We start from the raw sequence: 13,176 nt of genomic DNA on the forward strand, positions 1-13,176 counted from the left end.
TCATGCGCATAATAGTTATTAGACTTATCCAAGTGGGAGACTGTTGGATTAGTGTCTAAGTCCATAACTATTTTGGTATGTACTTGACCCGATGGTGCATGGTCCTTTTGGGTTGCCTTCACCAAAGCAACTTGATAGGATGAATTATGGAGAGAAAGGAGAAATATGATTTATGAATATATTATGGGAATAATATATTAAAGGAGAAATCATATTGTTTAATTAATATTAGTCAAGAATTAATAAGAATTAAGTTTGTGGCTAAAAGAGATTAATTAAACTTAAGGGACCGGAATTGTAATTATAAGATAATTGCAATTGGGCTATGGATTGCCTTATATTATAAGGATGGACGAATTCTATGGGGAAACCCATTGGAAATCGTCCAAGGCCTTAAGGAAAGGAGTCCATGGGTTGCTTAGGGCTTAAGCATCCAAATTAGGGTTTCCTTGTTAGATAACCCTAATAGCCTCACTATATATAGAACCCTTATGCCTAAAAAACGTGAAGAAGCTTTCTTCTAGGGTTTCCACACGTTTTGGGCAGCCTCTTTCTCTTCTCTTCTTCATCCTCTTGCTCTTGGTGTTTGTGAACCATTAGAGGAGTGACATTTGTGACTCTAAGCTTTCTAAAGTCATTACAAGGAGGATTTGTGATTGTTATTGCTACATAACAATCAAGGTATGATCTAAACCCTAATTATATGTTATATTGATTATCATATGCTAGATCTACGGTTTATAGTCTTGGATAAATTGCATGTACAATAGAGAAACCTAGATCCAAGCATTAGGTTATGTATGAGCACATAGGATGTTCTTATGATTAAAAACCATCATGTATGACAACAAGTTATGTATATACTCATATGTGAATACAACACATATGTTCATGAATGAATATTTTGAATAAAAGATATATATATATATATATATATTCATATTTTTTTTATTCACATATGAATATGTTTTGTTATATTCACATGTGAATAGAACATATGTAAGTCATTTTTGTTGTATTCACATTTGAATAATGTATGTATGACAGCAAGTTATGTTTATATTCATATGTGAATTCTCACACCCCAAAACCGAAAATGGCGGAAACATTTTGGGGCAGAGGACGTCATTTAATGTATCACAACAATGTAAAGTAGTAAACAAGCAACAACATCATCCATTGTATTAATAGTATAATTTTAATTACAAGTGTGTTCTTTCATAGTATAAGACAACATAATGAACAATCAAAATAAAAGAGGAGTCTTGACTGCTCCGTCTTCACAAAACCTGGTCGTAGTACCTATCTATTTGTGACCTGAGAATACAAGTTATTTTGAAAGCGAGTATCGATCGGCCAAAAAGCTGATGAATTCATAAGTATTAATGGGTCTTTTATTTGTAAAACTTGTAATGAAAGACTTGAAATTGTTTTGAAAGAAAGTTCATATGAGTATGAAAATGTTTGTAAGTAGTTGAAAGCGTTTGAAAAACCCTAGAAATCCCTATGATTCCTATTAGTATAAAAGAAATCTTCTACCAAGACCCGACTGTTTTGAAAGTAGTCTTCTACCAAGACCCGACTTTTTTGAAAGTAGCCTTCTGCCAAGACCGATTGTACGACTATTATTATTATTATCTAACCTACCTCATCGATTATGTGAATATGACACATAGTAAAGGTATTAATAATATATTGACTGGAGTTTTATATCCTTTTGTAATTGTTGTAAGTACTGTAGTATTTGTAATAAGTGACTACTTTTGTACTATTTTGCCTTAATTGAGGGTTAAAGCATAATGTGATGGCTAGATCCCATGCTAGACGCTCCCCTGTCAAAGAGATTTTTGGGACCCTCACGCGATCCCTGCATGATTGCAAGCCACGAACATCCACATTACTATGATCATGTATACCCAATATAACTATCACAATGCGTTAGTGATTCATTGGTATAGTTAGATCCTGAAATCGTTCCATGCTATAGCACCTAGTTATGTATGTTCTATTATCGTATATGTAAACGTACTCATGTAAGCGTATCTATGTAAACGTACTCATGTAAGCGTATCTATGTAAACATACTCATGTAAGCGTATCTATGTATATATGTAAGCGTAATCATGTAAGCGTGTTCATGTAAGCGTATCTATGTAAGCGTATATAAGTAAGCGTAATCATGTAAGCGTATCTATGTAATAGTATAGACTCATGAATGAACTGACTCTTGTGTGATTCCTTGTACTTGGAATGGTAAGTAGTATCTCCTAACTATTCCTATAATAGTTACTAACAATGTACGTGTATAACCTGAAGTATGCCTTTGCTACCCAAAGATACTGAACTGACTGAGGAAAACTTTTATGTCTACATATGTATACATGATATATATAACTAATATTTAGACGACATTCGGACGGATAACCGATACCCGTAACCACATCCCAACGAGGAAAAGGAAATAGAGTGATTTAGCCTTCCTAAGTCCTTTAAACATTACTTATATAACTATACATATATGGGCATGCATTTGATAATATAAAAGCATAAAAAGAAGTTTTGTAAAACCTTTGAAAAAGATTAATATCTAAGAAAAGATCGACTTGATGTCAGTTTATAAAACGGTTTGAAAGTATTTGTTTGATAAAACAGTTTAAGTATAAAGAAACCTTTGTTTGAAACACAATTGTAAAAGAGTTTGAAATGAAACATACAGCGTATAATAAATAGTTTAATAAAGAGTTTTAAACATATAAAACGTTTATGAAAATCATTTGAAGAAATCCGTTTGGTAAAACAGTTAACGTATAGTAAATCCATTTGCATGTTAGTTATTAATCACATGTGATTGATATAATAACTAACATGATTCAACTTGTATTCCCCCCCCCCCCCATAAAGCATTTAGAAACATTTGCAAGGTTAATTCAAGGGGTATGAACTCACCTGCAGTGAGCAGATCGGAAGGAAGTGTCGGACAAGTGCTTGGTGTCAAGTGAAGACTTAGACTGTGACAACTGTCAAATTTCGATCAAGTCAAAGTCAACTAAAGTCAACAAGTCAAACCGGTCAACTCAATTGCCCGTAGGTACTAAGAGTTTACGTTATGTAATTCCTAAAACAACTCTCTATTCTAATGAGAGATCATAAATTGAAAAGTGCGTACATCTAGATCTCCCTAACCCAAATCTCTCCAAGAATGTCAAATCTCTCCCAAATCTCTCTCAGTATGTGAAATCTCTCCCAAATCTCTCTCTGAATGAGAAATCTCTCCAAGAATGACAACTCTCTCCCAAATCTCTCTAAGTATGTGAAATCTCTCCCAAATCTCTCTCTGAATGAGAAATCTCTCCAAGTATGTCAAATCTCTCCCAAATCTCTCTGAGTATGTGGAATCTCTCCCAAATCTCTCTCTAAATGAGAAATCTCTCCAAGAATGTCAAATCTCTCCCAAATCTCTCTAAGAATGTGAAATCTCTCCCAAATCTCTCTCTGAATGAGAAATCTCTCCAAGAATGTCAAATCTCTCCCAAATCTCTCTAAGAATGTGAAATCTCTCCCAAATCTCTCTCTGAATGAGAAATCTCTCCAAGAATGTCAAATCTCTCTCAGTATGTGAAATCTCTCCCAAATCTCTCTCTGAATGAGAAATCTCTCCAAGAATGACAACTCTCTCCCAAATCTCTCTAAGTATGTGAAATCTCTCCCAAATCTCTCTCTGAATGAGAAATCTCTCCAAGTATGTCAAATCTCTCCCAAATCTCTCTGAGTATGTGGAATCTCTCCCAAATCTCTCTCTGAATGAGAAATCTCTCCAAGAATGTCAAATCTCTCCCAAATCTCTCTAAGAATGTGAAATATCTCCCAAATCTCTCTCTGAATGAGAAATCTCTCCAAGAATGTCAAATCTCTCCCAAATCTCTCTAAGAATGTGAAATCTCTCCCAAATCTCTCTTTGAATGAGAAATCTCTCCAAGAATGTCAAATCTCTCCCAAATCTCTCTCAGTATGTGAAATCTCTCCCAAATCTCTCTCTGAATGAGAAATCTCTCCAAGAATGACAACTCTCTCCCAAATCTCTCTAAGTATGTGAAATCTCTCCCAAATCTCTCTCTGAATGAGAAATCTCTCAAAGTATGTCAAATCTCTCCCAAATCTCTCTGAGTATGTGGAATCTCTCCCAAATCTCTCTCTGAATGAGAAATCTCTCCAAGTATGTCAAATCTCTCCCAAATCTCTCTAAGAATGTGAAATCTCTCCCAAATATCTCTTTGTATGTGAAATCTCTCCAAGTACGTCAAATTTCTCCCAAATCTCTCTGAGTATGTGGAATCTCTCTCAAATCTCTCTCGAAATCTCTCCCAACTTTCTATAATCACTCGGGGCATCCCGACCCTCGAATTTGGCGAAAACAGCCCAAAAACGGAAGTCTACGCGAAAAACGGACTTAAGGAATCGAAACCCCTCTTAGGAACCGAAACCCCTCTTAGGAACCGAACCTTCTGAGCCGAAGGCTGCTCAACCGAACCCGAACGTTCGGCACCTTTCGGTTTGACCATTTCCTCTTCTGATCACTAACCGAACCCTCCCTTCTGATGGCTTGCCGAACCTTCTCTTCTGAGGACCGAGGACCGAACCTTCCCTTCTGAGCTTCGGACCGAACCCTCGGCCTAAGACCCTCGCTTCTGACTTCGGACCGAGCCCCTCGCCCTCGTTTCTTCTTCTGGCTCAGCCTCTCGCATCCGGCTCAGCAACCACCATGACCGAACCTCGGCCTAGGGATCGAACCTCGGCCTAGGACCGAGAGGTCTCGCTGGGAACTCATTTTCTCCCGGTTTTCGCGTAGTTTTGCGTTTAAGGCCCGTTTTTAATTATTTTAACGCGGGATTTTCACCCAAAATCATATTTTAACATAATAAACCTTAAATATTCACAATTTAATCATATTTTCATAAAAATCTTTATTTAAATAATAAAAGCAAGTGGGTAAAGTACAAAGAGGTGGAGTGTTGATTTTGCTTTACCTTATGACACAAGCAACCACTCCCACACCCACTCTATGACCAGCCACACCTCCCCACCTTACCTAGGTCACATCAATGTCCTTTCCACTCAATCATCACTCTTTCCCACGTTTTTGAGAGCTGAATATTCATCCTCTCTCCTCACTTCTCTCATTTGCTCTCATTTCACAAGAAGATCAAACTCTTTCCTCTCTCACTTTCTCTCTCTAGAAATTCGAGATTCAAGGGCTGATCTTGAGTTTTTCCTCCACATTTGGTAAGCATAATCCATTCTCTCTATGATCATCTCAATTATTTCCACTCAAATCATGGATATCTTACACAAACTCCATTATATTTGTGTTAGAGCTTCGAATCTTCAAGAGATTCTTCAAGTGTTCTTGGGTTGAACACTTCTCTTCTTCAACACTTATCTACTGAAATCACTCAAGGTGAGTTCATACCCCTACATTTTCATGTTTTCTCAAGTTTTTAGGGGGGGGGGGGGGGGGGAATACAAGTAAAACAACAAGAACAAAACTAAACTTTTCTAACAGCCTACATCAGAAAATTTGGACCCCATTCACGGACTATTTTGGACAACTTAAACATTTTTGTTTACAAAACTGTTTTAGGTGTAAGTAGTTCCAGTTCTTAGATTTAAAATGACTACTTGCACATCTCCACACAATTTTTCTACAATTTATGGTGATTTTTACAAAACTGTCTATCATCTCAAACACCAATCCGGACCAGTCTGTGATTATGGACTTGGTTACACAAGTTAGAGGTCCCTAAAAATTATGGAAAAATTTATGAACTAATTAGACTCATTTTCCAAACTCTTAGAAGTTACAGAACTTGATTTGGACATTTTATGATTTTTCTACAAATTTTCCAATAACAGTTACAGAAATTGTTATAAATAGAAAAACACAATAAATTTCATAACACCTTGTAACATGTTGTGCAAGGTATATATATCATTATATGATTATGTGTTATCATAGTATGTGATATTTATTTTGCATTCATATCTAGTTATACACCCGTTAGCAAATGAAATTTCACTAGATAATACATAGAAATAACCAAGGGTTATAATTAAAGTACACAATTACATACAAATGCATTATTAAACTATGTTAAGTATAGTTTATGATACTTTACATAATACAAATATATATTTTCAGAAGGGTACATTTATACAAAAGGAAACTTCCATTACGATAAGTGTAAATTCATTACAAAAGCGTTTTCATAAAAGAATTTTCATACTTTACAAACGTTTTGGGATAAACTATAATAGGTTTGATTTATGTTTCCATTAACACAACAAACACATTTCGGAAGGTTTTTATTCCCACGGGAAAAGGTTTTACACTTATGCACACCACACGTAAACTTGTTAACCTAAAGTGTGAGACATCCTCGTCTGTACGTCCGAGTACGGAATCTAATTCCTGCTAGTTATAATCAGAGTCTCCTGGAGGGAGAACATGATAGTTGTGTATAGATCTATATTGGGTTTGACACCCCACACCTTGCTGCTAGCTACAGCCGGACCTGCAGGTCTGCGGGTGCCAAGTGTCATTTTCATATTCGCGACGCCTGAGAAACGTCGTAGCAGGTATACAGGTCATTAGTATGATTATAGCGGCTCACATAGGGATCTAACGACATAAGTTTATAGGAATTACATAAATCAAAAGAGGTTTTATGATTATTTAAAATCACTTTTTATATCAATAATTACAGATATTATGGTATATTTTCAGTCTTGGTATTTAAGACCACACATCATTCATTACGGGATTTTTCTCAAATCTAAAAGGGGTTTTATGTTGATTTAAAACCACAATTGTATCTTTAAGTATGACAAAATACATATTCATTTCGGTTCTGGTATTTAGGACCACATAACTTCTATAAGGAAAATATTGGATTTTTCTTGGTGATATACATCTTCTTACAAAGATCGATTTTCAAACTCTTACTTTCAAAAGCTTATGAACTCACCAACCTTTGTGTTGACACTTTTTCAAACTACTTGTATTCTCAGGAATTCAATGAATCAGGAATTCAACCACGTTTTGAGGATGGGACGATAAATCGTCAAACAGTTCATTTTGTATCATAATGTAATTGATTCGAATCATGTAAACATATACTTTGGTGTAACTTTTCAAATTATATTATGATGATTGTAATTACTTTGAGCACTATTATACTCGTTGCTGTGATACTCTACATGAAGTCCTCCACCCCTGGACGTTTCCGCCATCCTTGGTTTGGGGGTGTGACATAGACACACACAATGATCCTAATTACATATGAAGGCATATGTATATAAACAATTAGTGATTATAACACTAATTAAACATGTATAAAAATCCTATTGCGAGGAAAACACTTTGGTCAAGTGCTAGGAGGCTATCGGGTTGCAACAAAAGAGTGCAAGGCCTCATACGGGAGTTTATGGTCTAATGACGATGTTTGTTGGAGTTTACGGCCTAGGGGAGTTTACTCCTGGCCTTAAACTCTCAATTGGTCACCAAAAGGGGCTTAAAACTCTAAGGGCTTAAGTGGTTAAGTGCTCCAAAGCTTTAAACAAGTGTTTGGGTGGGTTTAAGGTCCTAAAATGACTATGTATGGTGTTTACGGCCCTGGGGCCACTTCCCCATGAGTTTACGGCCGTAAACTCATGGTAAGAAGTACCATTTCGTGAATTGTGGTCCTTAGGTCAATGGTGTAAGGTTCTATGTCACTAATCAAGGCTTACTAAGGTGTTAGGGTGTCATTCGCACCCTTAAAAGGGGTTTACGGCCCAAGAACATGTCTTGGCCGTAAACTCCTTGAATCCCATGATTTTTTTATGTTTTCTAAGCTCTAAATATGATAAACCTAGTGTACAATGAGTTGGATCAAGAGTACTTACAATCTAGGAGCTTGAATGGTCGGTTTTGGCCAAGAACACTAGTGTGTGTTCTTGGTGTTCTTGGTGAAACTTGAAGATCTACAAAATGGAATGATTTCATGGATGAAATCATGTAAGATTACTAGTTTATGCAATATATCAACTAATTAAGGCAATAAGCTTACGAGATTTGAAGATAGGGGACGAAGATCGGGATGATACTTGAGAGGATTTAGGCCAAATGGAAGGGAGGAATGATACAAATGGCCAGGACTTGACCTTATAGGTGGAGTTTATGGCCCACATGGAGTTTACGGCTGTAAACTCCCATGTGGTGGCTGTGAACTCCTGGTCAAGGTGTTCCAGACTTGTTCTTTGAGCTATAGATTCAGCAGATAAACCCCGACACTAATTCCTTAAGTGTACAAGGCTCAGAACGCTCAAATAAACTCCTAATTGTGCTAAAAGATAGCAGAAATGAGTTTGACTTTTAATGAAGTGTTTGACTGTACTGGATAGAAAATTTCGGGTTGTCACATCATCCCCCTGTTAGAGGGAATTTCGTCCCGAAATTAGAATTTAGGTAAGGAAGTAGGTATGAATAATCGAGTCAAGAGGTGGGGATACTTCCTAATCGATTGATTCTCGCGCTCCTGAGCGAATTCAGGTCCCCGGTCGGCATTCCAGCGAACCTTCGCTAATGGGGTGCGACGTTGCTTCGTCCGCTTGACCTCTTGGTCGGTGGTCACTACGGTTCTTCCACGACGGCGAGGCTCTCGTTGATCTCGATCTTGTCGAGTGGGATTACGAGAGTCCTGACGGAAAGGTACGTGTTCAAGTTTGAGACGTGAAGGTACAATGTACATTACTGATTTCGCGGGGTAGGTTAAGTTGCGGATGTTTCCTTGCCCTCTCTTACTGTGATAGTAGATAAATAAGTCATTTACAAGGACAGTGACGAATCGATCCAAGTAAGAATGGCGTACCCTATTTATTACATTCATGAATACTACGGGCGTATTCATCGTATCCGAGGGGTATCACTACGAACTCGTAGTGTCCGTATCGAGTTTGGAAGATTGTCCTCGGGACATCCTTCGCTGACACTCGTATCTGGTGATATTCGGATCTCAGGTCTATTTCTGAAAGGTAAATAGTTCCTTGCGGTTGGTCAACCGACTCATCTATGCGAGGCAGAGGGTAATGATTTCTAATGGGAATCTTGTCGAGGTCTCTGAAGATGAGGTACTCCTGGCATGAATACTTTGGAGTTCTGAAATGATGGCTTCGCTAGAAAGACGATTTCGGAGAAAGAGATGTGCGCGCGAAATTTGTATAGCGAGGATCGAGTTGACTCAAGTTGTATGATAATGTCGGGATCATATGGAACCTAAAGGCATTAGACTTGAAAATAAGGCGTTACAGACAAAACACAACAGTGCAACCGTTAACAGAGTTACAGGACTTTAGTTTTACTACAAGACTATTGCTGCAATCAAGGTATACTTACAAAAGACAAGTATACGCAGCACGAGGGTCCCTTTACTGACGGGATCCCGCAAAAGATATGAATCGATTTGCACTAATTTAAAACAGTTTATAAGTCTGTTACAATGAAATGCCTTAATTACTTTAACGTGGGTCCGGAGTAGTCTCTCCTGCGGCAGTGATCCTTACTATTCTGCCATCTGCGCCGGAGTTTTTTTGTTATAGGGAAATCCTTCTTGAAGTGCCCTATCTCACCGCATTGGTGACATGACTCACTAGTACTAGCATTGGTGGTGGGAGTGAGGTGTCGAGCCAGAGTTATGTGCACACGGGTGCCCTCCTCATTCATCCAATTTGAAACTTTCCTCTTATAGGGTCCGGCTTTACCACCACCTTTGGGTGTAGGGTTGGTCCCGATGCCAGGGACTTGAGAAATTTGTCGTGCCGGTGCTAAAGGGACAGGGGTTGCCACTTGCTGCTGTTGCATGGCAAGTCTTTGGGATCGCTTGCGCTCACTTCTGGCTTGGCGATATCGTCTCCTCTTTTCGGTCTTACGGCTTTGCAAGTCCGTGACTGTTGTCATTTTTTGGCTTCCCGGATGGGTACTACAATCGGAACTTTCGACTCCTTTGCCAGTCTTGTTTGCTTTGTCAGAGTTGATGTGTGTAAGAAAAGTTGTCACAGCAGCTGCTACCGCGGCTTGTAACGTAGCGGCGTCGATATGGAGGATAGGGGTTTCGTTGCTCGGCTGACTATTTCCGGGTGACGACATGATTCTGTTACACGAAAGAAATGGAGTTCGTGAGCTAATACGGTTGAACCTGTATCATTTTGATTCTGGCTAAGAGAGGAGTTATTATACATGAAAACTTATCTTATACACGTTATGATATAATCAAGACGGGGCGGATAATAAAATGTGTGATTCTACTCTAGTCCCACATCCCAACGAGGAAAAGAAACTAAGTTAGAAATCTCACATTCTATTGTCTACCAGGTCTTCGTTATATATAACTCGGGAATGTATAAGCGAGGAAAGTCATAATAATAATCTTCTTACGAATCTTTTTCGATGAACTAAGATTTCCTAGCAAAGGCTACTATTGACCCTAGATGTACTTCGATCGTTCAATTGAAGAGTAAGAGTATGATCTCAAAGGTTTGACCTACATCCTTATGATGCAGTCCTAGTACAGAATGGAAGTATGTTCACGAAGGTTTGACCTACATCCCTATGATGCAGTCCTAGTACGGAATGGAAGTATGTTCACGAAGGTTTGACCTACATCCCTATGATGCAGTCCTTAGTAAGGAGTAGAAGTAAGTTCGTAGACTAGTCTCAAGACGTTTTTCGTTCGCACTGAGATGTTATAGGTTGGTGGGTAATATGATCCAACCACTGAAAGAGACTTGGAAATGTCTCTGGAGTTAAATTACTATAGTCCAATGACTTGACTAAAGTATGTTTCAGATAGACTCCAATGAAGGTATGATGAAAGTATTTGAACAAAAGAGTGACACATAAGTTAGCCGACTGCCAAAATCATCGATGTTTAAGATCTAATAAGTTCGGGAAAATTGACCCTGTAGTAGGTCTTACATCACATCTGGAGTAGAAAAGTCTTTGACAGCATAAAGACCTAAGTAAAAGTACTTACCGTACAAGGTAGTCACATAGAAAAGTGCAAAACAAAACATGGACAGGAACACGGTTCTTTAAAACAAAGAAGGAAAGTAAAGTATCTCCTAATGGAGATCGTCACCCCTCTGGTGAACTCTCAGTTCAGCCATTTGACGTTCCATATCAAGTAGGTATCTTTCGTACACCCTCTAACGTACTCGGATCTCTATGACTTTGGCTCGAGTTTTAGCTAGGGCTTGCGGCAGGGTTTCATGGTTTTTCTCAGATCTCTCGTGAGTGTGTTCAAGGCGGTTGGTGCGAATGGTATGCATTCCTGCATTGGCATCAACCTCTATGATACGTTGGAGAGTCGTCCTGCCCTGAATTTCGTTTCGGGCAACTCTACGGATCAGGATTGGTAGAACTCTCTCTGCTGAGCTCCCTTCGTTTACGTTGTAGAAGATTCGGTCTCCATTAAACGGCATAGGCTGATCTTGATCTTCGCTCCATGTTTCCAAGCATTCTACCCAAGGAGGCGTCGGACCATGAAAAGTCGGACAAGGGTTAGGATTTGGAATGGGAGCTACTTGGGGCAGGTTCTCAACTTCGGGTTCGGAGTTAGCACCATCCGAATGGTCTTCATCATGGTGATCATTCAAAGGGATCGGATGATCATTCTCTGGTTCTTCTCCAAACCATCCAACAATGACTTCGTTCGGCAGATACGGGTTGTCGTGGGGATGGAGTCCAACCATGTTATCTACACGAGCCAAGAAGTAGTTATTAGACGAATTAACTAGATAATTATAAGAAGATCTTTATTAGTTACGTCACTATTTTTAAAGTGCATACCGATTATATGTAATCAAACAGGATAGGCCTTCGAATAAGTGACCTTAACTCCAAATTCACGAGGAACAGGGGTAAAGCAAAATTTCACAGATTCTGGGTCTATATCATCCTAGTTACATATAACCTTAATGTATCCACTTAGAAACTATTGACCTAGTAATGAAAATCCTCTTTTTCTTTAGTTCTCAAGTATAAAGTACTTATAGTAAAACCAAATACCCCTATGGTATTTCATTGTGGTAGTGTTGGTAAGTTTTAGACTTGTTGCCATATCACAACCATTCTCGGGCATATGCTAATCACTCCTCGGACCAGCATAATTGATCAGGCTATGCCACTCCCAAGACTGACTATACATCCCCGAGCTTACCTGTGATATTCAACAATCGTAATACTTTTGTTCTTGTCATTGTGACACGGATTTTAGTATGAATGCAGGCACGTATACTCAATCAAATATTTTATTATTTAAAGTATAAACTCTTGGTCAGAGTATTTTTAATCCCATTGTATTTATAGTTAGTATATCTTTTATGGGTTGATATACTTAATTCACTATAAACAATGCTCGGATACCAATCTGTCACACCCCAAAACCGGAAACGGCGGAAACGTTCTGGGGCGGAGGACGTCATGTAATGTATCACAACAATGTAAAGTAGTAAAAAAGCAACAACATCATCCATTGTATTAATAGTATAATTTTAATTACAAGTGTGTTCTTTCATAGTATAAGAAAACATAGTGAATAATCAAAATAAAAGAGGAGTCTTGACTGCTCCGTCTTCACAAAACCTGGTCGTCGTACATATCTATTTGTGACCTGAGAATACAAGTTATTTTGAAAGAGAGTATCAGCCAAAAAGCTGGTGAATTCATAAGTATTAATGTGTCTTTGATTTGTAAAACTTGTAATGAAAGACTTGAAATTGTTTTGAAAGAAAGTTCGTATGAGTATGAAAATGTTTGTAAGTAGTTGAAAGCGTTTGAAAAACCCTAGAAATCCCTATGATTCCTATTAGTATAAAAGAAATATTCTACCAAGACCTAACTGTTTTGAAAGTAGTCTTCTACCAAGACTCAATTGTGTTGAAAGTAGTCTTCTACCAAGACCCGACTGTTTTGAAAGTAGCCTTCTACCAAGACTCGATTGTACGACTATTATTATTATTATCTAACCTACCTCATTGATTATGTGAATATGACACATAGTAAAGGTATTAATAATATATTGAATGGAGTTTTATATCCTTTTGTAATTGTCGTAAGTACTGTAGTATTTGTAATAAGTGACT

The sequence above is a fragment of the Lactuca serriola genome, chromosome 9 (assembly GCF_051521515.1).
Source record: "Lactuca serriola cultivar US96UC23 chromosome 9, Lser_US96UC23_V15, whole genome shotgun sequence".
Lineage (NCBI taxonomy): Eukaryota > Viridiplantae > Streptophyta > Magnoliopsida > Asterales > Asteraceae > Lactuca > Lactuca serriola.